The sequence below is a fragment of the Xenopus laevis genome, chromosome 7L (assembly GCF_017654675.1).
Source record: "Xenopus laevis strain J_2021 chromosome 7L, Xenopus_laevis_v10.1, whole genome shotgun sequence".
Taxonomy (NCBI): Eukaryota; Metazoa; Chordata; class Amphibia; order Anura; family Pipidae; genus Xenopus; species Xenopus laevis.
This window is the reverse complement of record NC_054383.1, coordinates 74,529,576-74,543,099: the sequence shown is the minus strand read 5'-3', so window position 1 is coordinate 74,543,099 and position 13,524 is coordinate 74,529,576.

The window sequence follows — 13,524 nt, the reverse complement described above, 5'->3', positions numbered from 1 at the left end:
CGAAGGCCTTTTCCGCATCAGTCGATAACAATATGGAGGGTATCTTCAACCTCTTGCCCCACAATAACCAATTAATCACCTTATTTATATTTTCCTTAGCTTCCCTACCCTGAACGAAACCAACTTGGTCTCTATGAACAATTTGGGGCAATAATGGTTTCAAGCGTTGGGCCAGAATTTTAGCGTAAAGCTTAAGATCCACATTAAGTAGGGAGATGGGTCTGTAACTACTACAAAGCGATAGATCCTTCCCAGCCTTAGGAATGACTGATACATGGGCCAATAAAAATTCTCTATTGGGAGGGTGGGAAAGTGAAAGATCGTTAAACAATGAATGAAGTAGGGGGAGTAGGTCCGCCTTAGTAAGTTTATAAAATTTGGGAGTATACCCGTCAGGGCCCGGGGCTTTACCTAATTTGAGAGATTTAATGGCTTCGCCAATCTCGTCAACATCAATTGGTCTAGTAAGCGTGTGAAAGCTATCAGCGGAAATGACCGGAGGGCTATTCCGTGACAGATAATCCTGAGTTGTTCTGGATTTCATTTGCATACATAAATTCTCAGAATCCTGCAAGTTATAGAGTTTTTCGTAGTAGCGTTTAAATGTGTCAGCTATATTTTGAGGGGTCATCTGAGTTTTACCTTGGGAGTCCCTAATTTGGCAAACAAAGGCATTGGCTTGTTTCCTTTTCAAAGCCTTAGCTAAAAATTTCCCCGGTTTATTACCAAATTCAAAATACTTTTGCCGAATTCTAGAGAGGAAGAACTTGGTTTGATTGTTCGAATAGGTATGTAGCTCCAACCGAGCTTTGGTAAGTTGAGTTAAGAGATGTTCTGTTTGATGGCGTTTATGTTCCAATTCAAGGACATGTATACGGTCTATCAAAGCTGCCGTACATGCATATCGCTCCCTCTTCAATCGTGCCCCATGTTTAATCAATAATCCTCGCACAAGACATTTCAGCGCCAACCAATTAGATAAGGAAGAGGTTCCACCTAGTGTAACATTTGCATTGTATTCTTGTATTGCTTGTTTTAAGTCAGAAATACATTGTGGGTCGTCTAATAGAGTATCATTTAACCGCCATTTCCATGTACCAGATGGTTGGGTAGGGAGTGAAATCTGCAGTTGCGTCATCGCATGATCCGACCAAATGATATCATGGATCTTAGCCATTTTCACCATAGCTAAGTGGAACTGGGAAATAAAAAGATAATCTATCCTCGAATAAACATTCTTAGCTGCAGAGTAAAAAGTGTAATCTTTATCAGAGTTATGGGTATATCTCCAGGTATCTATTAGGTGGCATTGATGCAATTTCTTTTTAGCCTTATTTAAGGCCGAGTAAGGTAGATATGAGGCACCCCTGGAGTTATCGATAGTCGGATTTAAAGTAAGATTTAAATCCCCACCCAAGATAATCAATCCCTCCGCAAAGGCTTCAATTTTATTTAGGAGTTTGATTAGGTAATTAACTTGGTTGGTGTTTGGCAGGTAAAGACAGCCCAAAGTACATTTCTGTTGGTGTACTGTCCCTTTAACAAGAACGTATCTCCCCTCGACGTCTTTCAGTTCATCCTGCAATTGAAAAGCCAATGATTTATGTAAGCCTAGAGCTACTCCCTTAACCTTACCCTGCGGGTCATTGCTATAAAACCAATTGGGAAATTCACTATACTTCTGTAAGAAAAAATCAGTGCCTGCAAAATGGGTTTCTTGCAACATAACAACATTAGCTTTTTTATGCACCATTTCCAGCATGATTTTACTTCGTTTCCCAGGGCAATTCAACCCATTAACATTAAGGGAGCATACATTTATCACCTTCGCCATCGCATAGGTACAGGTGTGACCAAATGGGGGAACCAGCCATGACCATTATGCTGTGTATAGAATCGACATCCAGCCCACACAAGCCGAACAACAGGTGTTCCAGGAATAAAAGCAACATAAAAACACATCACCAATAACATCAACAAAAAAAAAAAAAATAAGCAGTGAAAAGGAAAAATATAAGGGGGAAAACAGTGGTAAAACGTATGGGGCAAACTACTTGACTCCCTAAATAGGGTCAAAAATCGGCAGGTACGCCCTGTCGGTACCCCTGGGGGGGGAAAAAGTACCGGCTGTCTGACAGACAAGTGAAGTCCCGCAACTCAGACCTTCGAAGCATATAACAAGAGAAATATAAAGATATAAAATATAAAATATACCAGTCCCGAAGTTGAGAAACTTTAACCATTGAACAATTCACGGGGAAATTCCAAAGAAAGAGTCAAGTGTCCGTTGTAACTTTCTTCTTTTCCGGTGTTTGTTTAACTTTCTTCTTCTTATTTTTAGGCGAGGAGACCAAGGACCAGGAATCCTTCCTCACGAGCTCTGGAACTGAAGGAGAGTAGCAGAACTGCTTCCATTCTTCAACATCAGGTTCATCAATACCACACGCTTGGCAAAATGTATGCAGATCTTCTGGGCCCGTCAGCGTATTCGTCTTACCCTCTTTCGTAACTTGTAATCCAAACGGATACATCCAGCGAAACATGAGGTTGTGTTCCTTCAACTGTTGCAGCACTGGCCGAACCATACGCCGTTGTTGAAGGGTGTGCCAAGAAAGATCTTGTAGAATAATAATCTCCGATCCTAAAAACTTAACCGGCTGTTGTTTCCTGGCCTTTGTCAAGATCTCCTCTTTAACTTGAAACCGCGTCAGGCAACAAATAATGTCCCTGGGTTTGTCAGTGGGGAGGCCTTTTGGTCGCAGGGCTCTATGTGCTCTTTCCATGTCAATAACATGGGTATCAGATACATTCAGTATTTGTTGAAAGAGGGTCACAACCGTTGCATTCAGGTTACTCCCATCAGGCAATTCTGGAAGGCCCCTGATACGGAGGTTATTCCGTCTCCCTCTATTGTCAATATCCTCTAATCTGCGTTGCAGAGAATAAATCTTTTTGGCATAATGAGCATTCGCCATAGCAAGCGCTTCAATAACAGTGTCTGCAGAATCACTCCTGTCTTCTATTTCTGCGACCCTAGAGTTAAGCGCAGTCATCTCAGTTTTAATACCCGCAACCTCCTCCTTAACAGTACGCTTTATCTGCGTCATCATATCCTGCAAGTCTGCTTTTGTCGGCAGTGATTTCAAATAAGTCAGAGTAGTTATATCAGAACTCACCGACTCACTATCTGAATCAGTTGCAGAGCCTCTGGCGGGATGAGACGCCATCTTGGAAACACCCGCAGCTTTCTCACACTCCGATGGCGTAAAGAATTGCTTCAGTAGGCGTTGAGATTCGGTATGTTTCTGCGTTTTCAAATATACCCTTTCATCCTCCAAAACCTCTCGTTCCGGAAGGTCGGCGTTGCATGACAAACTTATAGAGATCCGGGCAGAAGCAGAGGAAGCTAGTGTAAGAAGTTGCTTTGCTAAGAAGGAGGCTGAGATTGCAAAGAAGAGAGCAGAAATAGACGCAGAGGCAGAAGCCCAACTAAAAATCCTCCAGACAGAAAGGGAAGAAGCAGCTACCTTAGCTAAACTGAAGGTCCTGGAGCAAGCGTTAGGCCAAGGTACCGACCTACACTGTTTCATCCCAGGAGAAGTGGAAAACCCAGCCGACCGCACTGCCAAATACGTGCTAAGGCAACCATCGCCTGCTCCTCCTGCTAAATCGCATGTACCAACTCCACTTCTAAATCGCCAGCTGGGTGAACCCACAGAGTACCAGAAATCATCAAACCCCAGTAATAAGGTAATTTCTAGCATCAAGCAGGCTAACACTCCAGAGACTAAACCACAGCTTAATCCTTATGCCACATCATTTCGTCCTGATCAATCTCAACCCCATGTGCCAGAGCCCCTACATGCTCCAGAGAGACCACAATGCAATCCAGCAATAGAAAATGGGAGATCAGACATGTCAGACTTTGCCAGATACATCATGCGCAGGGAGCTGATTAACATTAGCCTCTCAAAGTATGATGACCGTGCCGAAAACTACAGGGCCTGGAAATCGACCTTTGAAGCTGTAATCAGTGATCTTAACCTCACTGCCAAGGAAGAACTTGACTTGCTTATCAAATGGTTAGGCCCAGAATCTGCAGAACGTGTAAAGACATTAAGAGCAGTCCATGCAGGCCACTCAGAGGAAGGCCTCGCTGCAGCATGGGAGAGACTTGAACAGACCTATGGCAGTTCCGAAGCTATAGAAAATGCCTTATTCAGGAGACTTCAAGCCTTCCCAAAGATAACTGGCAAGGACAATCGCAAGCTCCAGGATCTGAGTGACCTGCTAAGAGAACTAGAATTGGCGAAAATGGACCCGCGTCTGCCAGGACTGAGTTACCTCGATACTGCCCATGGCATCAATCCAATTGTGTTGAAACTACCACACGGCATGCAAGAGAAATGGGCAGACCAGGGCTCCAGATACAAAAGAGAACACAATGTGTCTTTTCCCTCTTTCTCTTATTTTACCAGATTCATCAGTGACCAGGCTCGGAAGAAGAATGACCCCAGCTTTGACTTCACTGAATCCAACCTACCTGCTTCATCCTCATGTTCAAGGTATGACAACACCACAAGTAAACATAGAGACTTAAGGGGAACAGTGTCCGTTAGGAAAACAAATGTCCCATTTGTTGCGGCCTGCACTACTAGGAGGGACAACCCCTTCCTTAAAGAAAAGGACCCTAACAACATGTGCCCTATCCATAAAAGACCTCATCCTTTAAAGGAATGTCGTGGGCTCAGGGCAAAGTCTTTGCAAGAACGCAGAGAGACACTCAAAGAGCTTGGAATGTGTTACAAGTGTTGTGCCTCGTCAAATCATATGGCAAAAGACTGTAAAGTTATTATCAGGTGTGCAGAATGCAGCAGTGACAAGCATGTTACAGCAATGCATCCTACCCTACCTTCAGACAACGCACCATCTCAAGCTGCTACCAATGCCGTTGCACTTCATGGCGGGGAGCCACCGGCTCAAGAGCTAGCTACAACGACTGTCTCCTCTTCCTGTATGGAGATATGTGGCAAAGAGGCTGGTTCCAAGTGCTGTGCAAAGGTGTGCTTGGTCAATGTCTACCCAGAAGGAAAATCTGAAAAGGCCACCAGAATGTACGCCATTATAGACGAACAAAGCAATAGGTCTCTGGCAAAACCTAAATTCTTTGAGATCTTCGGCATAACAGGAGAAGCAACACCATACACCCTCAACACTTGTTCTGGTCGTATAGAGACTTATGGCAGAAGAGCCACTGGATACCTTATCTCCTCCATTAAAGGGAACGTTCATATACCCTTGCCAACGTTAATTGAATGCGACCAGATACCCGATGAAAGAGATGAAATTCCTACTCCAGAAGCTGTATACCATCATTCCCACTTGAAACATCTAGCTAGTGAGATTCCTCCTATGGACATGAATGCTGACATCCTACTTTTGCTTGGGAGAGACATTCTGAGGGTCCACAAGGTGCGGCAACAATGCAATGGTCCTGACAATGCCCCATATGCACAGAGACTTGATCTAGGCTGGGTAATCGTGGGTGATGTATGTATAGATAAGAGCCACAAACCATCTCAAGTGAGCTCCTTCAAAACCTTTGTGCTCAAAAATGGTCGCACATCTCACTTTAAGCCATGTGTTCATCATTATGAGGTAAAGAAAAAGCTTTCTAACCTTCTAAAGGCACCAGACATCGTTCCTACCCTCTATGACAACTTAGGAAAAACAGTGTTTTGTACAACACCAGAGGACAACACATTGGCCTTGTCCATTGATGACAAAGAGTTTATTAAAATAATGGACAATGGATTCTTCAAAGATGCATCTAACCACTGGGTTGCACCTTTACCCTTCCGTGCTGTAAAAGCCAGACTCCCTGACAACCGGGAACAGGCACTATCCAGATTTATGTCCTTGCAGCGTACGTTAAAGAACAAACCAGAAATGAAAAATCATTTTGTGGCCTTCATGGAAAAGATATTTCACAGTGATCATGCCACAGAATTCAGAGACTTGAATCTAGGGATAGACAATCCACCCGTACAGAGAAGTCTGGGCCTGAGGTGGTGTTTATCAAATGACTCCCTTGGATTTCAAGTTAACTGTGCAGATAAACCATTTACTAAATGGGGAGTTCTCTCAGTGGTGAACAGCCTATATGATCCCCTGGGATTTGTAGCACCTTTGACTGTACAAGGCAAATTCCTGTTAAGACAGTTCTCAGAGTCCATTTCAGACTGGAATGCTGCACTGCCCTCTGACAAACAACAAAAATGGGAGTTGTGGAAAGAATGCTTGCATGCACTAGACAGGATTCACATACCACGATGGTACACTCCAACATCCCTTTCTACAACTCAGAGGAAAGAAATCCACATCTTTTCAGATGCGTCAACTGAAGCCATCGCAGCCGTTGCTTATTTAATAATAGACTATTGCAATCAAGTGCATGTTGGATTTCTGTTCGGAAAGGCAAAATTAGCTCCAAAACCTGAGCACACCATTCCTAGACTCGAACTTTGTGGGACTGTGCTAGCCGTAGAGATTGCTGACTTTATACAGCGTGAGCTGGATATTCATGTGGATGACATTCGATTTTACACAGACAGTAAGGTTGTCCTGGGTTACATATACAACCAGTCAAAACGCTTCTATGTCTATGTCAGTAACCGCATTGAAAGGATTAGAAGGTTCTCTAAACCTGAACAGTGGCACTATGTTCCATCTCATCTCAATCCCACAGATTGTGCCACCAGACCGGCATCTGGTAGAGTCTCTGCAAATTCTTCTTGGTTAACAGGTCCAGAGTTTCTGCTGAACCAGAATGAAGAAACTCCTACTCAAGACGTCTTCAGTCTCCAAGACCCTCATGAAGATCCAGAGATTCGGTCTGAAGTTAGTACCCTTGTCACCAAGTCTGAAAAGAGGACTGGCTTGGGCTGTCATCGCTTTGAACGCTTCTCCAGATGGTCAAGACTCGTTCACACCATTGCAAGGTTAGTCCATATTGTTCATTGTTTTCTTGCTGAGAAGCATAACACTGGATGTCGCAGCTGGCACATGTGCCATAAACCTCTCACAGCAGAAGATATTGTTCTAAGTGAATTGCTTGTGATATGTAACGTACAGCAGACTGTCTTTAGAATGATACTGAAAAGCAGTCCCATTGTCAACTTGAAACCAGTAATTGATGATCATGGCATGCTGAGAGTTGGTGGTCGCCTAAACAAGGCTAAGTTAGAGATTTCAGAAATGAATACCCTCATTATTTCTGCCAATCACCATGTTACTACACTGCTGATACGACATTATCATGAAAGAATGATAGGCATCACCCGCAGAATATTGGACTGTATGCTTATGAACTCAAACTTCTCAAGGCTCACCCATGAGACTTTGGCTACCTTCCTAGCTGAGGTATCTGCTATTGTCAACTCAAGACCTCTTGTACCTGTATCTATGGATCCAGAATCCCCTGCCATTCTCACTCCAGCAACTCTTCTCACTCAGAAGTTTGGATCTGTTCCTAATCCACCTGAAGAGTCTTCTTCTGGTAACCTATATCTGAAACAGTGGAAACACGTTCAACATCTGGCCAACTGTTTCTGGAGCAGGTGGAAAAAGGAGTACTTAACTCTTCTTCAAGCACGTTGGAAGTGGCAACAGGTCAAGCCAAACTTACAAATAGGAGATTTTGTTCTCATGAAAGACCAGAAGGTGGAAAGAAATTCCTGGCCCATGGGTCTCATCTCAAAAATCTTCGCCAGTGAAGACGGCAAGGTTCGCAAGGTGGGAGTGACCATCGCAAAACAAGGCGATCCCAAGTCCTTCATCAGGCCTGCATCCGAGATTGTTCTTCTCTTACCCGTTGAGGAATGACATTTACTTGAGGAACTTTTCTTCCATTCAGTCGTCCATCTCCGGACTATTCCTAGGAACCAGAAAACTCCAGACATTTGGACTGTTCCTGTCCATCATTTTCAGTTTAAGTGCTTTCTTTGTTTTGCTTTGTCTTTCAGGTTCCAGTATTTGATTGAACATTCATGGTCATTCATGTTTCCATATATAGTGAAATCCTAGGATTTCAGACTGGGAGTGTGCTGTTCCAGCTTTTATTTCTTTCATTTAATTATAATTGGCTGTAACTGCATTATCTTATTATTACTGTTATGTAGTGCTGCCACCCTGTGGTCATTCTTATTATGTGCCTCTGAATGTATTATGTTAATTTCCATTGCTTTGCTCTCCTCCCTTTGTGACATCACATCCTGTCCCAGGGTCCTGTGTACTTCCTTTCTGTTACAGACATCATACCTGGTGAGAGCATTTCATTTTGACCTCTAATATTCTCCAGCATTACCCTAAGTTCCTGCATATGTTTTGCTCTAGGTAAATCAATAAATTACCAAAGCATCACCATTGTATTCTCCTCACTGGATTATCACATACAACTGGCACCCTATCTGGAAATATTAGTGAGTTCAGCTATCTACCATTGCTTGTACAGGGATTATCACTCACAACCAATCAGAGGTTTTCTCTAACGTACATCTGTGGCAGAATATCCGCACACACACCGATTAATGCAGTCGGGGAATATCCCCTTTTATTCAGCCACCAAACATCAATGTTTCCGGGGGGGAGAAATGTCGATGTTTGGTGGCTGAATAAAAGGGGATATTCCCCGACTGCATTAATCGGTGTGTGTGCGGATCCGTTTATTTTACACATTGGTTCCTTGTACATAACCAACATTTATTTGATGATTAAACTAAAAAACTAAAATCTATGATTAAATTGTTCATTATAGCCTGCCACAGGACCACAGTAGATGTAGACCGCCTTCAAGTTTAACAAATTACTGAGGCCTTTCTAGACCAATAAAACACATATTGTATCCATTATAATGTAGGAAGTAGGGACTAATTTTGTTGACACTTAACACTTACCCAACTTCCTGTCTCCTGGGCAACCTGATACAGGGTTCTTATTTCTTTTACAAATGACATTTTTATAACTACTAATGAATGGAAAAACCTTTTTTATATTTTAAATCTAAACATATGGAGATTTCAGAAACCAACCATGTTTTCTCAATTGTTGGTCAGAGCTATGAGGATGTTGCATGATTAGGAAACAGATTTCTAAAATGCTAAGAAAACTTCACTTTCCATGTGGTGCTGAGAACAGTATTAAGTGCTATGAATGTTCAGATGTCAACATTTGAGCTTCCAGTTATATATCCTTATTAATCCCACACAGATTACAGAAAGCCAGAGTTAAAGGGCATGTAAAGGCTAAAAAATAAGATCCCATTTTTACTCTCTTTAATGATAAAGAAACCTATCTCCAATATACTTTAATTATTTATTATATTTTAATTAAAAAATGTGTACCGTTTTTATAAGAAACCTGACTGTATGCAGCGAAATTCTCCCTTCATTTACTGCTGTGGATAGGAATTGTCAGATGGTCCCAAACTGCTGAGCAGGGAAACAATCATACTTATGAACAGCAGGGGAGCCCCCGCCTTACTTCCCAGCCATGCAGAACTCAAACAGCTTTGTTTATGATGATCCCTAAGCAGCCCAGACCACACTGAGCATGTGCACAGTCTTAGTCTTGCAAAGATTTTTAACAAAGTTACAAGATGGTAACCCCCTGTAGCCAACTTTGAAAGCATAAATTATTTGTTTGATTTAGCTTGTGGTGCAGTAAGTTCATGTTTATAATTAGTATACAAAATACAGCATTTCTTGCCTTATTCTATTTTAGATTTTACATGCCCTTGAAAGTACATGCCATTTACAATGGAAGGAAATACTAACCCCACAAAGTAAATGCCAGCCATTCCACCTCTAATAGCGAGGAGGATAAGAACACAAAACAGGAAAAACAGACATTCCTAATGTTTGGATTATGATGAAAATGTTAATATGCTATTAATTAATAAATATTTATTTATTAAATGTATAAGGGATGTTTAATATGCAGGTAACCCATGCAACAAATTCATTACAGGAAGTGTAATGTTAATTAGCCATATGATTTACTGTAGCGGAACATGGACTATATTCTAGATAGGGATGCACTGAATCTGCTTTTTTAGAATTTGGCCGAATCTCGACTCCTTGGTGAAAGGTCTATCCCAATCCTGAACCCTAATTTGCATATGTAAATTAGGGAAACAAGAGGGAAAGATAACCGCGCACGGCACACATGGTAAAAAATCATTTTCCTTCCTTGTTTGTGTGATAAAAAGTCACATGATTTTTCAGATTTGGTTCAGTCAGTCAGCCGAATCCTGTTGAAGAAGGTCGAATCTTCGCCGAATCCCAAACCGAATCCTGTGTTGGAAACAGACAGAGATTGTTAGAATGTATGTTACTTAATGCAGGGAGGGTCTATTGTTGCTTAGCAATGTGATGTCATTTTTGACCTGTAACCCTGTGTGATTTCCTTCTTCCTTTCTTTTCCTGTGTATGTTCTCTATAAAAAGTTCCTGTTGCACACATGTTATGCTGAAGTGTTTATGCTGAGTTCTTTAAAGCAACCAAATTACTGTTCACACAGAAGTTGATGTGTCTGTCCTCACTTACAGAGAAGCTGCACATGCAGTTCAGATCAGCTCTCTGCTAACATCTTGAAGTCGTTGCATCCCTAATTCTAGACTCTCACATGTTTGGAACAGGTCTGGACTGACATTACAGTACAAAGAGGCCCAAGCATCCTTCAGGAGCCCAATAAATAGTTACTGTCTATCTATGGCATCTTTCAGCAGCCCATCTGGCTTTTGCCAGAACCCACAGATTGCCAGTCCGAGCCTTGTATGGAAGGCTGGTGTGCACTATACACTGTAGTGCAGATTCAGTTAGGATGGACGCCAGTGGTTCATGGGCAATTTTATTACTGACACATACAAGTGTCAGATAAGTATTTCATATTCAAGTTCCAGCTGCAACAAGTTGAAAAAAGAGCTGGGTCACAGCCCTCACATTCTGAAGGTTCTGTAAAGTTATCTTTAAAGAGGTAGTTCATCTTTAGGTTATAGAATGTTCAGTTCCCAGCAAATTTGCAATTGGTCTTCAGTATTTATTTTTTATGTTACGTTTTTGAATTGTTTGCCTTTATAGCTTTCCAGCTTTCAAAAGGGGGTCACTTACCCCGGCAGCCAAAAAATTTTTGTATTCTGAGATTACTATTTTATTATTATTGTTACTTTTATTTTTTATCTTTCCCTCCCTCTCCTCCTCATATCCCAGTCTCTTATTCAAATCACTGCCTGGTTGCTAAAATAAACAAGGCCCTAGCAACCAGAAAGCAGCTGAACTTTCAAGGTTGCTAGCAGCAGAGACTTGGGGGGGGTATATTTATCAAAGAGTGAAGTTAGAGATCACCACAGTCCTCTAGAGTCAAATGCCACCACTCTCCATTCATTTCTATGGGATTTTTAAAAGACCATTTATCAATGGGTGAAAATGACAGTTCATTCTTTGATAACTATTCCTTTCAAAATCCTATAGAAATGAATGGAGAGTGGTAGAATTTCACTCTAGCTGACTGTGCCATCTCTAACTTCACTCTTTGATAAATATACCCCTTGATGTGTTGCTGCTGCATATTGTTCTTGGTTAACTGCATTAAGATTTCTGTATGTCTGTGTGGGGAGAGATGATTGTGATAGAACAGTAGTAATATATGAAGGGAAAGTAAGCAATGGTCTGATGGGGGAAAGGAGAAACAGTGAAGTTGGAAGAGCAGCAGTAGAGTCAGAATAGAAGATCAGCTGCATGAACATCCATGTCAGTAGGCGAGTCAATTCACTAGAGAGGCCAAATGAAGTTGTTAGTAAGAGAAGTTTAGCGGTAGCCAGAGAAGCACAGTTGTCAATAAATTGTCACATCTTCAATTTGTTCTAAATACTGCTTTTAGACTAATTTGTCTGCAAATAGAAGTATGGGATCTGTTATCCAGAATTCTCTGGACCTGGGGTTTTCTGGATAATGGATCTTTCTGTAATTTGGACATTTATACCTTAGGTCTACTAAAAAAAGATTTGAAAGTGAATTAAACCCAGGATGCCCCTGAGGAAGTATCATGAGATATGAAACACGTTGGGCTTGTATTAATTGAATAAAACTAGTTCACAATTTGTTCTCTAACTTCTGCCTGAATAAGTTCTTTCCCCAAAAAAATCCAGACCGCCGAGCTGACAAGGCTGGGAGACACCTAATCACTAGACGAGGACAAACGCTAACCTCTGTGCAGAGACGCCGCCATCATCTGATCCAGTAGCCGGTTTCAATAGGAGACAGCGTATTTTACCTGCTGGCAAAGGATCGCATCCCTGCACTACTCCGCATCCTTTAGATCAGTGACAAGCAGAGACTTCACGTTAGAACCGACTAATATACCAGGCTCTCCCTTCACTACCTCTCGGTAAGTGCAAACGGCCCGCAGGGCCAACTCTGACGTTCCAGCGATATAACACCATTTGAAGTCTTCTTTGTTTTAGGAGCACATCAAAGACGATATATCTGTACTTAAGCAGTGAATATGTGAGTAGTTTTCTAACAAACTCAAAGGCCAGCTGTTTCAGACGTACTACTACATATATATTGTCTCTTTTATTTAGGCTTCTTTGGGAACTACCTTTTCTAGCAGATATCAGCGCACCGAATCCCAGATCATTTCATTGTATCTTAGTTTGGATCAAGTACAAGGCACTGTTTTATAATTACAGAGAAAAGGGGGTTAATCTTTAAAAATCTTTCCATAATTCAGAACTTTCTTGATAATGGTTTCTGGGTAAAGGATCCCATACTCGTATATCATTGCTCCAAACCTGGCGCTCCCCCTATGTGTTTCCCTTCTCTGAATCCCAATCTCCTCTCAAATCAAATTTTAAAATTAACTAACTCACATACAAAGCCCTTAACATTGAAGACCTCTCTGTATCTCAGCACTGATATCAAAATATACTTTGTCACTCAACCTACCTACTCATTCATATTTCTGGCCACCGCCTCTCCTCTCATCCTATTCCCGATTAGAAGACTTCTCTCGAGCTTCTGCCTTTCTCTGGAAATTTAGTCATGATATATCATTATAAGATGATGCACTTCCACCCAAACCTTCAAACGATCCCTAAAGACCCACCTGTATAGAGAAGTATATTAGGTACCTTTTAATAAATAACAAATCAACATATCATAAAGCAAACTTCTTTCATCTTCCTTATGTTTCAAATGTTCCTTAAGGCACTAGATGTTAAGCTCTTATGAATAGCGGACTGTGATTCTATTATTTAAACTCATTTGTTAAATAATGATAAGACCCCTGCTATAATGGTTATGATTAATGTAAAGCATGCATAACTGGCTGATGCTATATAAATAAATAATTATGATAAAGATAATGATGACTAACACAGAACACATTTCTGAAGCCCCCAGGCTGCCATTATGCATTTCAGCATTTGATAAGTTAAGTGCAAGCAGAATCAAGTGCATGATGCAA